This window comes from Sus scrofa, chromosome 6 (assembly GCF_054392235.1).
Source record: "Sus scrofa isolate SSC_HxYL_T2T_F1_AM1 chromosome 6, Sscrofa_HxYL_maternal_Yorkshire_Landrace_v2.0, whole genome shotgun sequence".
Taxonomy (NCBI): Eukaryota; Metazoa; Chordata; class Mammalia; order Artiodactyla; family Suidae; genus Sus; species Sus scrofa.
In genome coordinates, this window is record NC_139388.1 from 3639820 (window position 1) to 3660748 (window position 20929).

Here is a 20929-nt window from a genome sequence, read left to right on the forward strand (position 1 = left end):
TGGATACGAGTCGGGTTTGTTACCATTGAGACACAATGGGAACTCCCCTAAAAAATTTTTTTTATAATGCAATGATGAGAGAATAACAAGAATCAGAGGCTAAGGGGTGTATGCAAACCTCCCTCTTTGGCTTCTTCATCCCTTTGCTGTCTACACTGCGGATGGTGGGGGTGGGGTGTCCTGGAGCGTGGGCCCCTTTTCCTTCCAAAGTGGATCCAAAATCTAACCGGGCGGCTGTCAAAGTCTGCAAAAGCCAGGGTAAACTGGGGACTGAAGAACGGAGGCGAGGGCCTCTAGTGCATCACTCTTCTCGCCCCGCACAGAGCCGGGCGCTCGGGGGGGGGGGGGGATCCTGGGAGGTCTGTGAGCAGCAGCTTTGGGCCAGGCACCTCCTCGCAGGGAGAATCTCGCAGCCAGGACTAAAGAACGTGCTGGCACTTTGGAAAAGCAGAACAAAGACGGCCGTGCATGTGGTGATAGGCGCAAGGCACCGACAGGAGAGCCTAGGAGCAGGCGTGTTGCTGCTACCGGCGGCCCCGCCTCCTCTTGATTGAGGATGCGTCGCACAAACAACCCAAATGCTTCCAGTCTGTTCCTGGAGGAGAAAGGATATTTGTGGTCACGGAGAAATTTGCCACCCAGTGCTGGCGCTTTGGTGTTCTGTTTCTGCGGTCCCAAGTTATTCATCCGAAATTGGTCTCTGCTAGGAAACAACAAGGAAAAAATTCCATGCTAGAAAATGAGATTTGAAGTGATCTTCTCTCCTGGGGCTGGTCTTTGGGGACATGAGCAGGCAATCAAAGGCGACAAAGAAACTGTACTTGGTGGAAGGAGTGCTTTCGCCTTTACCTTTTCAAGGCCTTTCTGTTCTCCGGACTTGAGGCGCTGGGCTTCCTTCCTATGGAGTGAGGTTGGTCCTCCTGCTGGACCTTGGATGGTGTGCGTTCTGCCCGACCTTGGACACTGGGGCACCTTCCTAAAGGGCTAAGGGCCAGGGGACCCGCAGGGGTGAACCCCAATTCAGGCCGTACTGTGGAACCACCTAGGATCCAGAAACCCCAAGACTCGTCTCCCGGCCTCCCCGCCTTCTCTTTGAGAAAAGATGTTTCCTCCTTCAGCTGGCTGGGCCATCCCTGGATCAGCTCCTTGGTCCCTGCGGTGGCAGCCTGCTGGTGGAGGGCAGGCCACGGGGACCTGGCCAAGCTCCCCTGCTCGCACGCCCCAGGCCCTCCGTCTGCAGAGTGGGTTGTGGAGCTGGTCAGACCCAGCCCCACCCCATCCCCACACGGACCCTCTGGAGGTCCAGTCCTGGCCCTGCCGTGTGATCCGTGAGGTGGCTTGAATCTCGCTCGGCCTCGGCAGCTTCGTGAACACGGAGGCAGCACGGTAGATAACAGCCCACCCCTGGGATCCTGCACGGAGTGGCGAATGGACCCCTGCAAAGTGCTTGCGTGGTGCTGGACCAGAGCCATTGCTCAGCTGTCCTGGAGACGCTGTTCTGGAGGGTCCAGCCTCCCTCCCCAGAGCCTGGGCCTCACCTGCCTGCGGCGATAAGGTGGCAGAGCTGGGAGTTGAGCTCCTCAGCCGCATCAAGGAGGGGCTGAGCCATTGGCTGATGGACAGCCTCGGCCCAGCGTGGATGTGCCCTGGTCAGCACCCCCCTTCTCCATCCTCCCCACGTTTGGGGGGCGGGGGACTCTGGGCGTCCCGCCTTTCCAGGCCTGTCATTTGGCGTGACACACATGAGGTGGCATTTATCATGATCCACTTAAATGAACTCACTTCACCTTTCAACAGGCTCACGAGGCCACTGGCCAGAGGACAGATCAATATGCCCCCCCGCCTGTCCCCAGAATGTCAAGTGCAGCTCTGTGTCTGTCTGTCTGTCTTTTCTTTTTTTTTTTTTTGTCATTTTACGGCCACACTTGTGGCATATGGAGGTTCCCAGGCTAGGGGTCGAATCGGAGCTGTAGCCGCCGGCCTACACCACAGCCACAGCAACATGGGATCCGAGCAGCATCTGCGATCTACACCACAGCTCACAGCAATGCCGGTTCCTTAACCCAGTGAGCAAGGCCAGGGGTTGAACCTACATCCTCACGGTTCCTAGTTGGGTTCTTTAACCCCTGATCCACGACGGGAGCGCTGCCTTCTTAACAAGCCTTCACAAGCAGCCAGCTTTTCTTATTGTTTCTTTGGGCGACGAGCTTCCCAGGAAAAGGAGGGAGAGTCTGAGCTCACTAGATAAGGCTGTGGAGCTTGCCACGAGGGGTGCCCCAGCCCCCCAGAGCCCTGCTCTGCCCCGAGGCCTGGCTTGTGGATTAATAACCAACTCGCCCAGCGGGTGAGGTGACGAGGTCCTGTGTGGATGCGGGAACCTTCTGGGGGAGGGTCTGTGAGGGTCGGAAGAGCATGTTTCTCGGTCCCTGACCGGCACCACGTGCACCTCGGAGAGCCGCCCGCCTGGGAAGGTGTCTCAGCACCCATCGCCCTTCTGTTTGCAGGACACTGGGACCTGGAGACAGAGCCAAAGGCCTGAGACAGCAGAGGCATCAGAGACCACTATTGGTTGGGATGCCTGGAACTAATCAACCCTGATGCCGTTTATTCTTCACGCATCCACACATTCAGTTATTAAGTCACTCGACAAACAGCCGTGGCATCTCCTCTGGGTCAGGCTTTGTTCTGAAGTAATGGTGCTGAAATATCCCTGCACCCCAAAGCCTAGACCAGTCAGTGCTTGGCGTCTGGTAGGGATACAGTTTTGAGGAGTGGATGGATGTGTGGGTGCATGGATGGATGAATGGATGGACAGACGGACAAGTCAGTGGATGGGTGGATGGATGGGTGGATGGATGGACGGACAAGTCAGTGGATGGGTGGGTGGGTGGGTGGATGGATGGACGGACAAGTCAGTGGATGGGTGGGTGGGTGGGTGGATGGATGGACGGACAAGTCAGTGGATGGGTGGGTGGATGGGTGGATGGATGGACGGACAAGTCAGTGGATGGGTGGGTGGGTGGGTGGATGGATGGACGGACAAGTCAGTGGATGGGTGGGTGGGTGGGTGGATGGATGGACGGACAAGTCAGTGGATGGGCGGGTGGGTGGGTGGGTGGACAGACAAGTCAGTGGATGGGTGGGTGGGTGGGTGGGTGGATGGATGGATGGATGGATGGATGGATGGATGGATGGACGGACAAGTCAGTGGATGGGTGGGTGGGTGGATGGATGGGTGGATGGATGGATGGATGGATGGATGGATGGACAGACAAGTCAGTGGATAGATGGATGGATGGATGGATGGATGGACAGACAAGTCAGTGGATGGGTGGGTGGGTGGGTGGATGGATGGACAGACAAGTCAGTGGATGGATGGATGGACAGACAAGTCAGTGGATGGGTGGGTGGGTGGATAGATGGATGCAGACAAGGGGGGAGGGGGGACAGAAGGCAACATGTGGTTGTGTGACAGGCTCTCACCATTTGGGATTTGGAGGGAGAAGGGACATGGGGGCTAGAGGACCCAGGGAAGGCTTTAAGGGGGACCGAGCCGGGCAGGCAGTGGGCAATGGGCCAGAGCTCTCTGGGCTCTGAGGAAGAGAGAGGGTGGGAGGAGGCCAGCCTCAGAGTCAATCAGCCCCTGGGATCAGGGCCACACCCCCCCTCCCCCCACCTGTGACCTCACAATCATTGTAATAGCTACCATGCGAGCACTGGGCTGGGAGTCTCAGTCCCTTTTCTAGTTTGCTTCTCCTGAGGGAGAACTGTGAGGGAGGCACAGGGGTGACAGTCTCCTGTGATGGATGAACCCAAAGTCAGGACAGCTGCACAGTTGGTCCAGCCTCTCTTGGCTGGACTCAGACATTGGGCTCTGGAGTCAGTGGCCTTGACTGGGAGTGAGGGTGTTGCTGTGTCCAGTGGGTGGAGGCCAGGGAGGCTGCTTAACACCCTGCAAGGCCCCACCCTGTACAGCACCCCGCCCCCTGTGTCCACAGGGCCAAGGTGGAGAAACACAGACCCAGCAGGTCTCAAGTTCCCAGAAACTTACTAAACCCCAACACTTGTCAGAACGGGATTCTCCATCAAGATCCCTAAAAAGCAAAAAATTAAAAAAATGAAAAAATCCCTTGTCTTTTTTCCTAATTCCAGCCCCAGTCTCACACACACGAGTCATTGCAAAGCTGGAGTGGATGCTTGGGAGTGATTGTGGTTCAGACAGGAAAGCGACTTAATTCCCCAGGACGGACCCCGATTTTATGACTGTGTCGCATCTGCACACGACTGCAAATCCTTTCTTACTGCTGTTCAGCGCTGGGGCAGCGATTTCCTTGTTTGCTTTTTTCTCGTTCCCTCCCTGCTGCCCTCAGCCTGAAGCCCGGTGAACTCTGGCGTGGGTTGTAAGAAGGTCTTTATAAAGGGTTGCATGAGATTTTCTTACTCTCTCGGAGTTCCTGAGGATGAGGTATCACGTTACTAATTCCCTTAATTGCATGTCTGGGCTAAAAACAGACTTTCTTAGTTTTCCTAAGAAGTTACATTCTTAATGACATTAAAACACTGTGGTAAATGAATCTAAATGTTAACTGGTGTACTTAAATCATGAATCAGTATATAGAGTGTTTACCTAAACTTGTTTATTCTTCTTGGTCACTCTTGTAGGTTTTGCCAAAACCGAGAGAGCAATAGCGCTGTCAGATTCAGTATCTGGAAATGACTCAAGAATTTGTGTTTTCTTTCGATTTTTAGCCCCAGCCCGAGTGAATGCTGCAATCATGTAGTAATCAAAGAATTAGAGCAAAAGGCTGCAGGCTGATTCATTTCCCTGGATTTTTGCAGAGGATGCGGAGGGCAGCGGCGCTGTAGGGAGAGATGACGTTTTTTCCCTAAGGATGAAAAATTTACCCTTGCATTGTTTGATTCTTTCCAATGCGATTTATAAAACACTAAAAGCAGAGCTAGGGACGTGTGTGAGTTAGAGCCGCAGACAGGGTTAAGGAGCAACCACCAGATGCCAAAGGCCCTTCTAAACTCGCTGTGTCTTTGAGCTCCCAGAACCCTCCCCACAAATCCAGGAAGCAGGGAGCAGTGTCCTTCCCAGATGAGGAAACTAAGGCCCACAAAAGCAAAGTAACTCCCCCAAGATGACAGGCAGCCGGCAGAGGGGCTGGGGTTTCCGCCCCAGCAGGCAGATGCCCACACCTCTGACTTTGTCACCCTTCCTGCCCGAGACGCCAGCTAAGAGGTTCCAAAAGGGGACAAGCTTCTGGGACGAGAAACAGTCCATAGCTGGGACCCGTCTGTGCACATCTCCACCGCTTATAAAGCCCCCTGTGCTGGATACCTTAGCACGATAGCTTCACGACGCGTCCTCTCTCTGAACTGAAAAGGCCCTTTTGGTTTGTGTGTCAGTTTCTCGCTCTCTTCTCTCACTCTTTGTCAGCCACATTTCATGAGTAGATAACTGACTTTTCAAAGTGGTGATGCATTATGAAAACCATCCAACAGACGCTTCAGATCTGTGCATCTGACTCTACATGAATTTTATCTAAAGAAAACCCATAAACAAATACTGAACTCCGGCTGAAAGCACATGCCAAAAATTTTAGGGGAAAGTGCACTGATATTTGCAGGTTACTTTGAAATGCATCAAAAAATATTAAGAGGGGTTGATGAAAAGCCAACTGAATGGATGGATGGATGGATGATGGATGGGTGGATGGGTGGATGGGTGGAGGGAATGCAAAGCAAGTAGAGCAACATGCTAATTGCAGATCCGAGTTGCTGGGTACATGGATGACATATCAATTCTTCAACCTTTGTGCACGTTTGCAAATTTTCATTTAAAATATTGAAAAAAAAACCCAGACAATGAAGATACTTGATAGAAATTCAAAAGTCATGAGTTAAGAGTCCTCTTCCACCTCAGCCTGACCTTCAGCCTTCCGGTTTCCCTGGCACCAGCCATCCCTGTCACCTGTGGTCCCGGCGTGTCCTTCCACAGATGACCTCTGCCTGTGTCCGCACACAGGTTCTTTCTTCTCCATGATGATGGTGGCGGCGATGGTGTAATAACAGCCAGGAGGACACAGCGCGTCCTACGTGGCGAACGCTGTCCTAAATGTTCAGTACCCACTCCTTTGTGACTCTCTCACCAGCCCTGCAGCGTAGGTGCTGCTGCTGTCCCATTTTATAGGTGAGGAGGATGAGCCCAGGGAGGTCAAATAACTTAGTCTAGCGCCTCGGGGGCGGGGGGCAGGTGGCACACGTACACCCCGCTACTCAAACGTCCTCAGCCGTGTGTCCCCGTGGTGTGTCCCAGAGTTCCAGCTGAGGGCTTCAGATAGACATAATTTACTTCATTCAGCCCTATGGACCAGCATCTAGTGTGTCTCCAAGCTTTTGCTACTGCCAACAGTGCTGCAGTACATAGGTTAACCTGGGCGTACTTCTGAGACCCATCTGTGCTCTCACTGTGGAAGAACCCGCCCAAAGTGGAATCGCAGAGTGCGGGGAGAAAAAGCATTTTTAGTTTCCATGGTAATCGCGTCACGTCTTCCCAAAGGGGTTGTACCCAATCCCGCCCCAGCCGGCACTGTGTGTGAGTCCTGACCCCATGTCCAACCTCGGCCCACCCCCCCACAGCTCAGTGCTGCCACCATGGGCGTGGCGCCCCCTGGGGTTGTGCTGTGTACGGCACGCGTGGTCACATGTGGCAGCCCCCAGATACCGGCCAGCCAGTGTCCTTGTGGTTGGAATCTGCAGCCCCTTCAGCGTAGGTAGAGCAGCATCTTATAGACTCAAATCCATTTCTGTTGCCTTTTTTCGATGAGGCCATTTTTCTTCCCCCAAATTGTGGACTCGAGGGGCTGACACACAGGCTTATTCCCCCGTCCCTGTGTTCTCATTGACGATTGATCGGAAAGAAACCATCACTGAAAAAAAATGCATTACTGCCCTGAAGGAACGGGAAGGACCATAAAAGGAGGGGGCGAGAGGGTGATGGAGAAAGAATCGGAAGAGGAGAGTGGTGACGGCGCGGGCGTCCCGGGCCAGATCACCCACTTGAACCTCCTTACGGTCAAACCCTGTCATGACATTTTCCGAAAGACGGAGAGAGGGAAAATGCTGGAAGTGGGGGAGGGCCATGCACTGGGCGTATGAGTTTGAGCCTGTGCGTATAATTTAGACTCCGACGTAGAAAATCCAGAGGGAAAAAAGAATAAGGAAGACAGAGCACGGAACGCGAGCACCCTGGGTGGAAGGCAGCCCCCAGGGGACATTGCAAGGGGTCTCCCAGGGGGTGTCGGGGTCTTTGCAGAGCCATCCTCAGCGTCTAGAACATTCAGCTCCTGGGCGCATGGGTGTTTTCAGGGAGGAAATGGCGCAGTTCTCGCGTGCCCGCTGAGTCATCTGCTGGTATTTACGGACAAGCGCGGCCCAGCCGTCTTTTTCTGATCTAACTCGTGTGGAACGTAACTCAGAAGGGCAGCGCCGCGTGTCGCCTTGTGAAATCGGCCCCTCGTCCCTGCTGCGTGGCAGCCTCGGGGTTCTTGGGGGGACCCTCGGGCAGCTCCTGAACGCGCCTCATCAGGGAAGGATGGTTCCCAGGTCTGGGAGAGGAAAGGCCAGCCCCGCTTTTGTTTTTGTTTCCCTAAACTGTGATGAAATTGCAAACTTACATCCTGAGACGAAAATTAAATGGAGGGAAGTCTGCCGTCGTGGGTGGTCTTGCTTGGGCCGCGGGAGGGAGGGGTCGGATGGAGCAGGAGAGCGCATTTAGCAGCATTTCCAATAGGGTAATGACAGCGGTAATGACGGCTGTCCTCTCAAAGGCCCACACGGGACAAAAATAAACAAGCGCGCAGGGCCGGCCGAGGGGGCCTGGGCTGGTTCTGAACTTGAGACGCTTCAAAGGGAAGCCAGTTATCAGGCCGTCCAGGCTCCAGGCTCCGCTGCGTCCTGCCCAGAGCTTTTTATCAGCCTTGGCCGAGCACCGCGGCCGCCAGCCGAGCACAGCTGCGGGAGAACATGCTGGACCACGGCGTCGGAGGAGAAGGATGAGTTGAGGCTGCAGCAGATGAAATTGAACAGGATGCACAGAGCCTCCTGCTTTTAGGTTCCAACAGCACCGGCCACGGAAAGCGGCTCTTTTCCAGCAGAAAGTCCAAGGGAGGCAGGAGGCATCCACACCCCTCTGGGCACACAGTGGGTGTCTCAGCCCCAGCGCCCCCCTCCGCAGGAAGGGGGAGTTGTAAGGACAAAATGCACCCAACATTCGGCCAGTAAATCCATTGTGAGTTTCTGCCGTGTGCCAGGCATGGTTCTGGGCACTGGGGATAAAGTGGTGGTGAAACCAGATTTGAAAAGACTCTTGAGCAAATCCAGTCAATGAGAAGTTGTCAAGAGAGCTGATTAAAACCATTGTGGTTTGGACGTGTCCTGTGCCATGACTAAGGTGATGGATACACAAACCTACATGTGTGATAAAAGTGCCCAGAAACGCACACAGGCACCCATGCGCGCACACGACCCCAGTAAACTGGAGAAATCTGAGTCAGAGGGTGGATTGTCTCAGTATGAAGACTCTGCTTGTAACGCTGTACCAGAGTTTTGCAAAATGTTACCATTATTGGGAAAAAACTGGACAAAGAATGTGGAGGCTCTCTGGGGCGATGTTTCTGTTTCACAGCAATCTCCATACAAAGATTCCTTTTTCTTGCTCTTAAGGGCCATTCCTACAGCACATGGAGGGTCCCAGGCTAGGGGTTGAATCCGAGCTACAGCTGCGGGTCAGCACCACAGCCATTACAACATGGGATCTGAGCTGCCTCTTCGACCTACACCACCGTTCACAGCAATGTGGGATCCTCGAGCTCCTGATGGCAGCCAGGGATCGAGCCCGCATCCTCATGGCTACTAGTCAAGTTCATTTCCGCTGAGCCACAATGTGAACTCCATCAATACACATTTTAATTAAAACAAAACTAAGCCCCGCAGCCTCCTGGAGCTTATGTTCTAGGAGGAACTTCCACCCTGGACTCTGAGACCTGAGAGGGTGTCTGCAGAGCCCCCGCGTGTGTCTGCGTGGGTAACGTGCTATCAGGAACAGCCATGGTGGCAGACGCAGGGGCTGCCCAGATGGAAATAAAGTCACTCAAACTGGGTTTTAAATTGAAGAGGTTTTGGAGTTCTTGTCGTGGTTCAGCAGAAGTGAATCCGACGCGCATCCATGAGGATGAAGGTTCGATCCCCGGCCTTGCTCAGTGGGTTAAGGATCCGGCATTGCAAGTGAGCTGTGGTGTAGGTTGCAGATGCAGCTGTGGTGTAGACCAGTGGGTACAGCTCCAATTTGACCCCTAGCCTGGGAACTTCCATATGTGGCAGAAGTGGCCATAAAAAAACCAAACAAATAAACAAAAAAAAAAAAATTGAAGAGGTTTGAATAAAGGCAGTGTTTGCAGGTGTGGACAAGGTCTAAGGAGTTGCAGGGGCTGGGGGACGCATGGAGAGGCGACGGGAACCGAGGTAAGGTGTCCGGGCGCAGAGCCAGTGGGAGCTTCGGTCCTAGTGAGCTGGGTGGTGCAGCGGGAGGGGGTGTGGGACACCCAGCCTCCTTCCCCACGCCCCCTTATCATCCCCAGCTCCCACTGGAAGCAGAGGGTGGGGGCGGGAGAGTGAGGTCCACGCGGGGCAGCCTCCCCCTCCCCCCGGGCCAGAGGGACAGGGGAGAGGGCAGGTGGGGCCTGGGGCAATCGGAGGACAGCAGGGAAATGTCATCCGGGTGAACTCAGGACAAAGCCGACGGCTGAACCTTCGTCCTCCTTACCCTGCACCCCGTCACCTTCTGGGGCGCCGCTGAGGACCCCTGCGCTTCCCGAGGGAAGGGAGGCTTTGGGAAGGGTGTGGCCAGGTAAGGGTCTCCAGGTGCCACCAGAGGGACGAGACGTTGAGCCGAGGCCCCCTGACGCGGGGGCGGGGGACGGAAGGACACCTGGCGATGACGGGGAGCACCAGGGGAGGGACCGGGGACCCTCTCCCCACCCCCAGAGCGCCGTCAGCCCCAGGGCAGCCTGGGAAATGCCGCAGCACCACAGGCGGTGGAGCTTGGGGCGGGTTCAGTCCTTTTCGAGGGGCCCCGGGCTGTGCACGCGGGGCCGCTCCCAGACCACAGGGAGAATCCAGGTCTCTCCCTGATGCCAGGGCCAGAGTTTTCTGTGTTTGGAGCCCTGGGGACCCCACACACCCCCATCCTCGCCCTCCTCACCGCCAAGGGGCGGCCCGTGGAAAAGCTGTCAGAACGTGAAAGGGAGATGAGGTTGAATGAGGCAGGTGTTTTCTAGAGCTGCCACTGGTGATGGTCGCAAATCAGGGGCATGAAGAGCAGAAAGGCACCCTCCGTTCGGAGACCGAGAGCCCTAAATCAAGGTGTGGGCGCGGCCACCTTCTCTGATGCTCTGGGGAGGGTCCTGCCCGCTTCTCCCGCTCCTGGGGGTTCCGGCAGCCTTGGCGCGAAGACACGTCCCTCCAGTCTGCCTCCGTCTTCACAAGCCTCTCCTGTCTCAGCTCTTTCGTCTCTTACAAGGATGCCTGTCGTTGACTTTAAGCACCACCCCCACCCCGCAGGCCGTTTGGATGCCCTCAGCTGGAGATCCTTTGAACTCAGTTACATCCGCGGAGAGAGGAATCAAGATGGCAGAGGAGCAGGACGCAGGGCCCACCTCCTCCGACGGGCGCTTCCACGAGCCGTCGGCGTGGGGAGCAGACCTCACAGGATGCCTTCCTGAATGTGGCAGGAGACCTCCCACTCCCAGAAGTGCAAGAAAGAGAGGTAGGACAAAAGGAGAACAGGAGGGATTGGGAGGGGACCTGTGGCCCCGGAAAGGAGCCTTGAAAGGGGCCAGGTTAATTCCTCAAGGGCATCAGGACGTCACGTCCACCAGGACTGAGGGGGAGCTTCAGAGGCTCTGAGAGGCAGCGCTGGTCTGCGGCAGGCAGAGCGGAGAGAGGCGGGCACCCACAGTCCTGCCTCCGCCCTGCCCTTCGCACATCTGATGGGAGCTTTGGGGTTTGGGGGCTGAGGCTCAAGCTCCAGGACAGACCGGGGGAGATGCGCCGAGACCGCCAGGAGGGGCTCGAGTGGGGCTTACGTGGGAACCCCACAGACCGGGCCGCAAACCCACCGCCTCTGATTGAAATCACACACCTGCTGTCGGGAGCTAACGAGGCTCAGGTTCTTTGTGTCTCAGCAGAGAAGGAATTCCGGGAGAGGCGAAGTGATGGGGAAGGTAGATGTAACGGGAGAGACGGACGTAGAGGACGCGGTCCGTCTCAAAAGACGAGAGCGGCCCGAAATTGGGGTGGTTAATTTTCCGGCCTGAGTAATTTCATGGCCTCAGGAGTGGGAGGGTTATTCCAAATATTTGGGGGAAGGAAGTGGGGTGGGGTTCCAGGACTTGGGCCACCACCCGCTTTTTGGCCTTTTGATATTGGCCTTGGAACTGTCGTGGCGCCTGTGGCGTGTCATTTAGCCGATGTGTTTGTTACAGTGAGTGTGTAATGAGGCTCAGGGGTCCGAGGCAGTCAAGTCTTCCACCGTCTTGGGCTTCATCGGTTCTAACCAGTTTATGTCATGTCCTCAAGGGTGGGTCATTCTTTTGAAGGGCTGCCCCTTCCCTCCTGTCTCAGTACAGGCTGCCACTGGGGTGTGCGCGGAAGAAGCCATAGGAGGGACATTGCCAAGGGCGCGTGAAGGGAGGCAGCATTTCTTGGGAGCCGGACAGCAGGCGCTCCAGTGGCTGGGGTGGGTCTGGCCTTAGCAGCCGTGGGCTTTGGGGGAGTGTGCACACAAGGCCAGGGCCAGAGTCTGGGCTGTTTCCATAGCTCCCACGGTGGGTCTCCTTGCATCACTACCGCCATCCCGGTACCTGACTTCAGTGGATTGGCGCCCAAGGTTCTGTGCTGGTGGCTTTGTGAACATACTGCCTGGGGGACACCAGGGCCAGTTGCCTGCATTCCCACAGTGGAGGTGCGCTGAGGGCAGTGCCAACAAGTGTGTTTGGTGAGCCCACACAGCACGTGGCGGGTGACACTACAGAGCACAGTCCTGGTGTACAGCTCAGAGGCTCCTCTCCCAGCGGGAGGGCTCCTGTCCCACCTAATTCACACTGCAGCTCAGAAACAGATCTGGGGGCTCCTCTGCCAACAACGAGGGAGCAGACCCTGCCCCTGCCAGGGCAGTGACAACCACAGAGCTAATAGAAGGACCCCCCTCGATATCCAGCACAGGCTGTGGTCACCACGGTGTCACTCCCACGCCTGTCAAGGGAAGAACGTCCAGCACACGCTGAGGGAAGAGACAGCAGGTCTCTCTGCTGAAAACAGCCCTCGCACCCAAAATAGTAAACCCACACGGGTGGCACAGGGGTGCTCCCACATAAAAATAGCCCTCCAGGATCACAGTAGGTAATTGTTTCTCCTAAACTCATAGAGTAAGAGAAATGTAACTAAAACGAAGAAGCAGAGGAAGCCCCCCCAATTAAAAGCGCAAGAGAATTCCCCCCAAAGGACAATGCCACAGACCCCTTCAGTGTGAGAGACACCAAGTTCAGAAAGGAGATCATGAAAATATCGAAGGAATTACAGGAATTACGAGGGGCTGTTGATAAAATGCAGATTACCGTAAAAAGCAACTAGAGAATATAAAGAGACATCAAGAACAATTAGTTCATTCACTGAGATGAAAGCTAAGCTAACAGCAATGAAGAGCAGAATGAATGCCGAAAAGCAAATACACGACCTGGAAGAGAGACTCAGGAAGAGCAGCCAGCCAGCCAAAGGGGGGACATGAACGTGCTCTAAGGACCTAGGGGATACTACAAGTGTGCCAGTCTACGCATAACGGGGATCCCGGGAGGAGGAAAAGAGAAGCAGGTTGCAGGTGCGATTGAAGAAGTTATGGCTGAAAACTCTGTCGGCCTAGAGGAGGAAAGCTATGTGCAGATACAGGAAGCAGAGTCTCCAGTGAGAGGAACCTAAACAGACCCACACCAAGACACCCTGTAAGAAAACTGGCAACAGTTAAAGAGGGGATCCTACAGCAGCAAGAGAAAAACAAAGAATTAATGACAAGGGAAGCCCCATGGGGCTCTCTGCTGATTTCCCCACAGCAGGCTCCCGGCCAGAAGGGAGGTGCATGATGCATTCAGCGTCTTTACAGGGAACCATCTGCAACCTAGGATATTCTCCCCCCAATATTATCATTTAGAAAAGAAGGAGAGAGAAAAGCATTTCTCAGACCAGCCAAAAATAAAAGAATACCGCCCTACCAAACCTATCCCCAAAACACTCTATAGAGAAGAGAAACAAAAATCGGTAGGAAAGAGGAAAATCGCACTTGGCGAGTCAATCACTTAAATAAGCCTGCACAGATTAAAACGTTTTGGTTGCTAAAGTATAGTTGCTTCACAACGTTGTATCCGATTCTGCTGTACCGCAACCTGAGCCAGGCATACGTATACATACGTTCTTTTTCTCATATTATCTTCCATCATGTTCTAGCACAAGAGACTGGATATAGTTCCCCGGGCCGTACAAGAGCTCACTGCATGTCCATTCTAAATGTCAGCGTTTGCATCTATTAACCCCAAACTCCCAGTCCATCCCACTCCCTCCCCCGCCTCCCTGGCCGCCACAGGTCTGTTCTCCATGCCTGTGAGTCTGTGTCTGTTCTATAGATAGGTTCATTTTGCCATAGTTCAGATTCCACATATAAATGATATCAGATGGTACGTGTCTTTCTCTTTCTGACCCACTTCACGAAGTACGAGACTCTCTAGTTAGATCCGTGTTGCTGCAAGTGGCACACTTTTGTTCTTTTTTATGGCTGAGTAGTATTCCCTGGCATATATGTACCACATCATCTTAACCCATTCATCTATCAATGGACATTTAGGTTGTTTCCATGTCTGGGCTATTGTGAATTGTGCTGCTATGAACATAGGGGTGCGTATATCTTTTTGAATTGTAGTTTTGTCTGGATATATGCCCAGGAGTAGGCGTTCTGGATCATATGGTAGTTCTGTATTTAGTGCTATATTTTCTAAGGTACCTCCATACCATTTTCCATAGTGGATGTACCAATTTACACTCCCACCAAGAGTGTGGGAGGGTTCCCTTTTCTCCACACCCTCTCCAGCCTTTGTTATTTGTAGACTTATGAGTGGTGACCATTCTGACTGGTATGAGGTGGGACCTCACAGTAGTTTGGATTTGCATTTCTCTAACAATTAGTGATGCTGGGCATTTTTTTTCATGTGCCTATTGGCTGTCCACACGTCTTCTTTGGAGAAACGTCTGTTTAGGTCTTCTGCCCATTTTTCAGTTGGGTTGTTTTTTGTTGTTGTTGAGTTGTATGAGTTGTTTGTATATTTTGGAGATTAAGCCCTTGTCAGTTGCATCATTTGCCAGTAAATAGACTTTTTAAAACATCAAACACTCAAAAGCTGTGATAACCAGGGGCAGAAAGATGAGCTTGCAGGACACCAAAATCATAAAATGGGGCGAGGAGAGTAAGAAAAGGTAGGCTTTTTTTCCCCCGTATGTGCTGGAGCCTGCGTGCCTCCCAGTCTAAAGCAGGTAGATAGAGGAAGGGGTTAACAGACCCCTCGTCCAAAAAAGGTCCCGTCCCCAGGGTCTGAGGACCAGGGTGTGGACGGATCATTGGGGGCCACCTTTCAATCCCCACAGATGGTCACAGGTAACAGGGAAGCTGCGAGAGCAGAAGTGGGTGTGTGGTGGGGGGCGGGGGGCGCAGGGAGAAGAGTCAGGAGGGCACACAGCCCTCAGCCCTCCCACAGCAGCCGTGACTGTGATGGCAGTCAGGCCTTGGGTGAAGCTCAGGCTGCCAGGTCTAGCCCTGCCCTGGCCTCTCCTGTCCCGCTGCAGCTGGTTCGTCACTTGCCAGGCTTCCCGCTGTGGCTGGTTTTGATTCTCGGCCCTGTGTTTATTCATTTGGATTGATTTGCTCGTGTTATATAATCCGAGTGGCACAAGCAGCAATCTGTATTTTACAAGCATCCAGAAAGCCCGCCACGGCTCGGGGTACTTGAGTCAGCAGCCTGGCCTGTGGGCGGGGCGGGCTGATAACGGGGGCCCTTGTTCAACAGTTATGAATTTCAGGATGTTGACAGGCAGGCCCTCCCGACAGGCCCCTGAGGGACACTGCATGGCAGGTACAGGGACCTCACTTTGAGTGGTGATGGCTTAGGGCCAAGCTTTTCCACCTGCTCAGCAGAATCAACAGGAGCAATTAAAAAAAACCAGCAAACAAACGAAGGCTCTGGTGCCCACCCAGACCCAGCAGAGCAGATCAAAATGTCCAGGGGGGCCAGTCTTCAGCCCCCAGGGCTTCTCCTTAAATCGGGAGGCGTTCCCTCCCTCCGGGGCCTCTGCTCCTTGGCAGGCAGGCAGCCGAGTCGCATGGCAAGGGGTCTGCGTGTGCTTGAGCAGCCCCAGCCTTGGGTGGTCATCTGTGACATGGGGACACCCTGGCAGGTCTGACGGTGTCAGCTGTCCTATCGTTCCTTTTAACTGGGCATCCTGGGCCGCTGCAGGGGGACCCCAGATGCTAATGAGAGAACAAGAAGGAACAAACCAAGGCAGAAGTCTGGGCTCCCGCGTGGGCTTCCCGCGAAGAGCCAGGCTCAGCTTGCGCCTGGGCATCAACGGAACAGCCCCTCTCCTGCGCCCGCCCCTACGCCCACCCTCTCCCGCAGCCGCCACGCAGACAGGTGTTTCTTTTCTGTTCCCACCTCTCCTTTTATGGCTCCTCCGATCCTGATCCAGAGACGGCTCTGATTTCATTCAGAGCCAGAAGCACAGCACTGACGCTGGAGGTCAGTGATGGCATGGAGGGACCGTCCATCCCTGGGCACCCCTGGGGTATTTCCTGGGTGCCCACAGTGCTGGGCACCATGAGGAGGTGCAGAAAAGTCACAGGTCTGGATGGAGTCCACCTGCGAGGAGCCAGAGATGTGATGCAGGGGGAGGAGCGTGGTCTGTGTCGTGAGAAGGTGGGGCTTGTGGCCCAGAGTGGGTTGTCCAGGGACCATCGTCTCCTAGGAGCCTGGGCCCCAGCAGGTACACAGCCCTCACTGTGCTTAGTTCGTCACCTGTAACCTGGGCTTGGGGAGGGTGCCTTGCCTTCTAGAGCAGTCGGAGGGTGAAATGAACAGCGATGCGTTAGTTCCATGCTTATATGAGTACAGCCTGCCTGGGTCACCGTCATCGCTGGTCTCCTGCCGCCTCCACTCGGCGGCTGAGGGCCCCTGGGCAGGTGCCTGCCCCTCCCCGAGCTTCAGGGTCTCCATCTGTGAGGTAAAGACGGAGGCGCAGCTGTGTCCTGAGCAGCGCCAGGCGTCTCAGAGAAGCTCAGTCAATACGTTTTCTCTTCCCTGACTTTGCTCGTGATCCAGCAGGGATAGGGCACCCAGGGGAGCCCTCACAGGTCCAGGTGGGTCGGAAGCAGGTTTCAGACCCCAAGGGCTGTGGCATCTCAGAGCGGCATCCCTCTACCCAAGCTCCTTTCCATCCGGGTGCCCCAAACTGAGGCCCGTTTCTTACCATCCCAAGGTGTTACTTTTGGGAAGTTCTCATTCCTCAACTGACACGTGCTCGTTGTGGGGAAATTAAAGAAGGAAAGCAACACCCACCCCATGGCACCAGCCAGTCATAACCAGCTAACATTCTGGTGAGTAGCTGTCCAGATGTTGTTTTTTGAAATGCAGAATGCGCTCACCTTTCTCCCCCGCCCAGACACCCCAGTCCGGCTTCTCCCGCACCCGGCCTCTGACCCACCCTTGTGCGGGTCACCCATTCCCTTGGTGTGACCCATTTCCGTGATCACTTCACTGATGCCTCGGGTCCCTATCATGGGACATTTGGGCTGTTTCACATCTGTCTGCTCTTCCACATAACATGGCAGGGAACGTGCCTGTCGCTAAAACGTGTCACACATCTTGTTTACACACAGGCGGGTTTTTACATTCACTCCCTCCCCAGATATAAAACATCCTGAGGGTATGGACGTAACAAAGCTTAAGGCCAGCCTGCCTGATGGCCACTGTGGTGCCCTCTCCACCCCAGGAAGCCACCGCTTGGGGCAGCTAAGGAGCCACAGAAGCTTCACCCAGGACTTGGTGGAATCTCCAGCCCCATCAAACTAGTGGGGGAGCCTGCCCGAGGGAGTGGGTCTCTCCTGGGCCTCAGCATTGACTGAGCTACACCTGCAGGGCCCAGGAGGGTGACCCCGCCACACCTGGGGACCGAGCTCTGGAGCCGTGGATGGTAGGCCCTGAGATGTGCTATCCCTTTGAGGCACCTGCCATGTCTTGAATAATTCATATGAAAGAGCAGTAAATGTCCCGATAATTTTATCTTAATTGCAGGATGATGTATTTTAGATCTATTGGGTTAAGCTATTTTAAGGAATCAGTTCAACCTGTTCCCTTTTGTATCTGTTTGAACCTGGTCATTAGAAGAATTTAAATTACATAAGCCGTGGGAATTCCCTTTCTCTTGCACATCCGCCTAAACTCCCTCTTGCACAGACGCACAATAATTTATGCTTCTCCAGAAGCATTTGCCCTCCTTGCTTCGTTTCATCTCATGACCTTGTAAGGCAAAAATTCCTCCTGGTCATCTTACAGATAAAAACATACCCTTTGGGGAGTTTCCTTCGTGGCGCAGTGGTTAACAAATCCGACTAGGAACCATGAGGCTGTGGGTTCGATCCCTGGCCTTGCTCAGTGGGTTAAGGATCTGGCGTTGCCGTGAGCTGTGGTGTGGGTCGCAGACGCACTCAGATCCCGAGTTGCTGTGGCTGTGGTGGAGGCCAGCAGCTTCAGCTCCGATTCGACCCCTAGCCTGGGAACCTCCATGTGCTATGGGTGCAGTCCTAAAATGACAAAAAAGGTACCCCTTGGAGAGGTGGAGACTTGCCTGAGATCACAGCAGGTGGGGAAGGGTGTGGTCAGAGGCAGACTCTGGCCACGGTCAGGGAGTGTCCTGTCCTCTCCGTGGTCCACCTGCCTGGTCTCCCATCCTGGACCTGCAGAGGCCATGTCCCAGCCTTGCAGTCCGTGTGAGGCGGAGTCTGGGCTCCCAAGGGCTGTCTGGCTGATGCCATGGCCTGACTACGGGACAGCTGGGGGAAGAGCGGCCCCACGTCCCCCTGCCCCGCAGCCCTCCCTCCTCTCCCTTGGACCCCTCCCTCCACCTCCGCTCCCTCACCTCCCCCTGCTCTGCAGCCCTCCCCTCCCCATCACTGTCCCAGGAGAGCGGGGCTGCATGCGGGGGAGAGGGGACCTGGCACATTGACCTGCAGAGTCCTGCTCCCATTAGGGCGATAGAGACAGGATGATGTCGCGGCAGATGAGGGATGCTGCTGCTTTTGTCCCATAAGTCCCCAGACCTCAGTGCCAGAGGTGGCCCCCCAAAGGCCTTTTCTCAGTAAATTACTGCCTTTCTTTAGTCCCTGAAAGGTTATACCCAGAGCCCACCTGGCTGTGGAGGTGGCCACGTCCACTCCCTCCTGGACAGCTGTCAGCTCGGGACAGAGGCTGCCCCTGGACACACCAGCGTGTCAATTGGAGGTGACATCAGAACCAGCCTCGTTCAGTGTCCCGCCTTTGGGCATTTCTGTGTGCGTTAAAAGCCTCTTTTCCGTCGTAGTTGGTTGTGGCTCTAAGAGTGCATTTCACATGTTTGTAGCTACATAGAGCGGTGAAAGATCATAGATCTCAAATTATGATGAGTTAAGGCATCAGCTTAGGGGGCCCCAAACCCAGGATGCCTCTTACAGTCACCGCCCCCCCCCCATGCCCTGACTTTCTGCCCACTCGTTATAGAGTGCCATGGGGGCCCTGCCCTGGGCTCTCAACAGCCATGTTCTCTAAATGAGGAAATGCCCAGGAGAGGGGGCGTGATGCCTGGAGATGGGGGAGGGGGCCTCGGTCTGCTGGGGGTCTTACATGGAGAGCTGTGGGTGGAACACCTCTCAGCACCGCCGTTCCCCACTGTCCACACTGCAATCATCGTGCAGATCAAGAAGGCAGGACTGCAGCTCTGGAAAGAGAGATTGAGTGGAATATTACTTAGCCATGAAAAGGAAGGACGTGATGATGTGGGCTACACAACGGATAAACCTGGGAAAGTGTATGCGGAGTGAAAGAAGCCAGACACAAAAGGATTCTGTCGTGTAGGATTCCAGTTACATGAATTGTCCAGAATAGACACATGTACCGGGATGGAGAGTGAATTTGTGGTTGTGCAAGGCTGAGGGGAGGGGATCTGGCCTTTCTTCAGGGTGACAGAGATACTCTGGAGTCAGAGGCAATGCGTCCTCAGCATGGGGAACGTGCAAAATGCCGCTGATTTGTACACTTCCAGTGGTTCGTTTTATGGTATGTTCATTTCACCTCAATATTTTTAAAAAAGTCCAAAATGAGCCCAGACAGCCTGGGGCCGTGGGTTAGGTAATTGGCTCTGGAATTGCAGATGTCCTCTGTGAGGTGGAGCAGGAGGGCTCAGTGCCACCCACCAGCCCCTCTTGTGCTGTGTCCCGGATCTTACAGGACAGGCAGGGCTGTGTCATCCAGGCCAGGGAACAGCCAGTAATGGATGAGGTGTCAGGCATGGGGCTGGGCTGGGCTGTGGTGGGGGCGCCAGCGGCTCCACATGCCTCCACCTGCGGGGGGGCAGGGGGCCCTGCAGCCTCCAGAAGCCCTCCCCCAGGACCATTTGCTCTTTAAAGGGGCAGGCTCCTTATCTCGAGCTTCTTTCAACCCGTTCCCACCTTCGAGTCTCATCAGACATCCGCCTGCCCTTTGCTGCTCCCAGTTCCCGGGCCTCCCAGCAAATCCCTGCAGACAGTGGGACTGATAACCGCCCAGAGAGGTGGTCCTGGCCCCCGGGCCCGAGTCCCCCAGAGGGAATGGGTCCAGAATGGGTCCCTGGGTTCTCCATTTGCGGAATATCCGCTGGCTGCTCCCCCGGGGAACTCCTAGCGAGTTCTCGCTCCCTTCCGAGCCCAGGGTCTGAATGAAGGTGGGACGCTGTGAAATCAGGTGTTTTGGACCCAACTGGTGACTAGAACCCCTTGCTCCTTAAATTGGCAACAGCAACCCAAAAGAAACTTCAAGGTCTCAGTGCTCCGTGGTGTCAAAGTCATGTGAGCCAGACGTTTGCACACGCACATGCCGCTGGGAAACAGTGGATGAACCAGAGGGCGTTCCGTGAGCCCCCATCAGCAGCTTAGACCTGTCCACACCCTTTGATCTGTAACTTCCCTTTGGGTAACTTACCGAAGGAAATACACAGGCAGGTTCACAGGGATTTGCGTCTCAGGATCTACCTCCACACCCTGGTTCATAAAGGTGAATGCATTCGGGAACAACCTAGGTGCCCACCAGCAGGGGATGGGTTAAATAAACGCGCGGTGGCCACGAGGTCTACCCCATACCGCGTCCTCATGGCGTGTCTGTCCTGGCTTTTCTCGTCAATGGCAGAAGCACCTTCCTCTCTGGACTTTGCCTTCTTCTCAACAGGATTTGATTTTTTCAATTTTAAACCATATAAGTTCCCAAAGAATATTTAAAGAGATAAAAATGTTTTATGATAAAATAGTGTGGAGAAAAATAAGATCTCAAATTATAAAATTCAGGAGTTCCCGTTGTGGCTCAGTGGTCGACACACCTAACTAGCATCCATGAGGACACGGGTTCGATCCCCGGGCTTGCTCAGTGAGTTAAGGCTCCGGCGTTGCCGTGAGCTGGGGTGTAGACCTGCAGCTCCAGCTCCAATTAGACCCCTAGCCTGGGAACCTCCATATGCCGTGGGTATGGCCCTAAAAAAGTAAAAAATAAAAATA

General features: G+C 54.5%; 1 long non-coding RNA gene across 1 annotated transcript; it reads right to left on the reverse strand.

The window, feature by feature from the left end:
• Positions 1-4074: 4074 nt before the first annotated feature.
• LOC146402155 (uncharacterized) lies at positions 4075-9431 on the reverse strand. Its single transcript, XR_014805307.1, has 2 exons — positions 9358-9431; positions 4075-8738 (listed from the first exon to the last, which is right to left on the reverse strand). It is a non-coding gene; the product is annotated as an uncharacterized LOC146402155 (long non-coding RNA).
• Positions 9432-20929: the final 11498 nt, after the last annotated feature.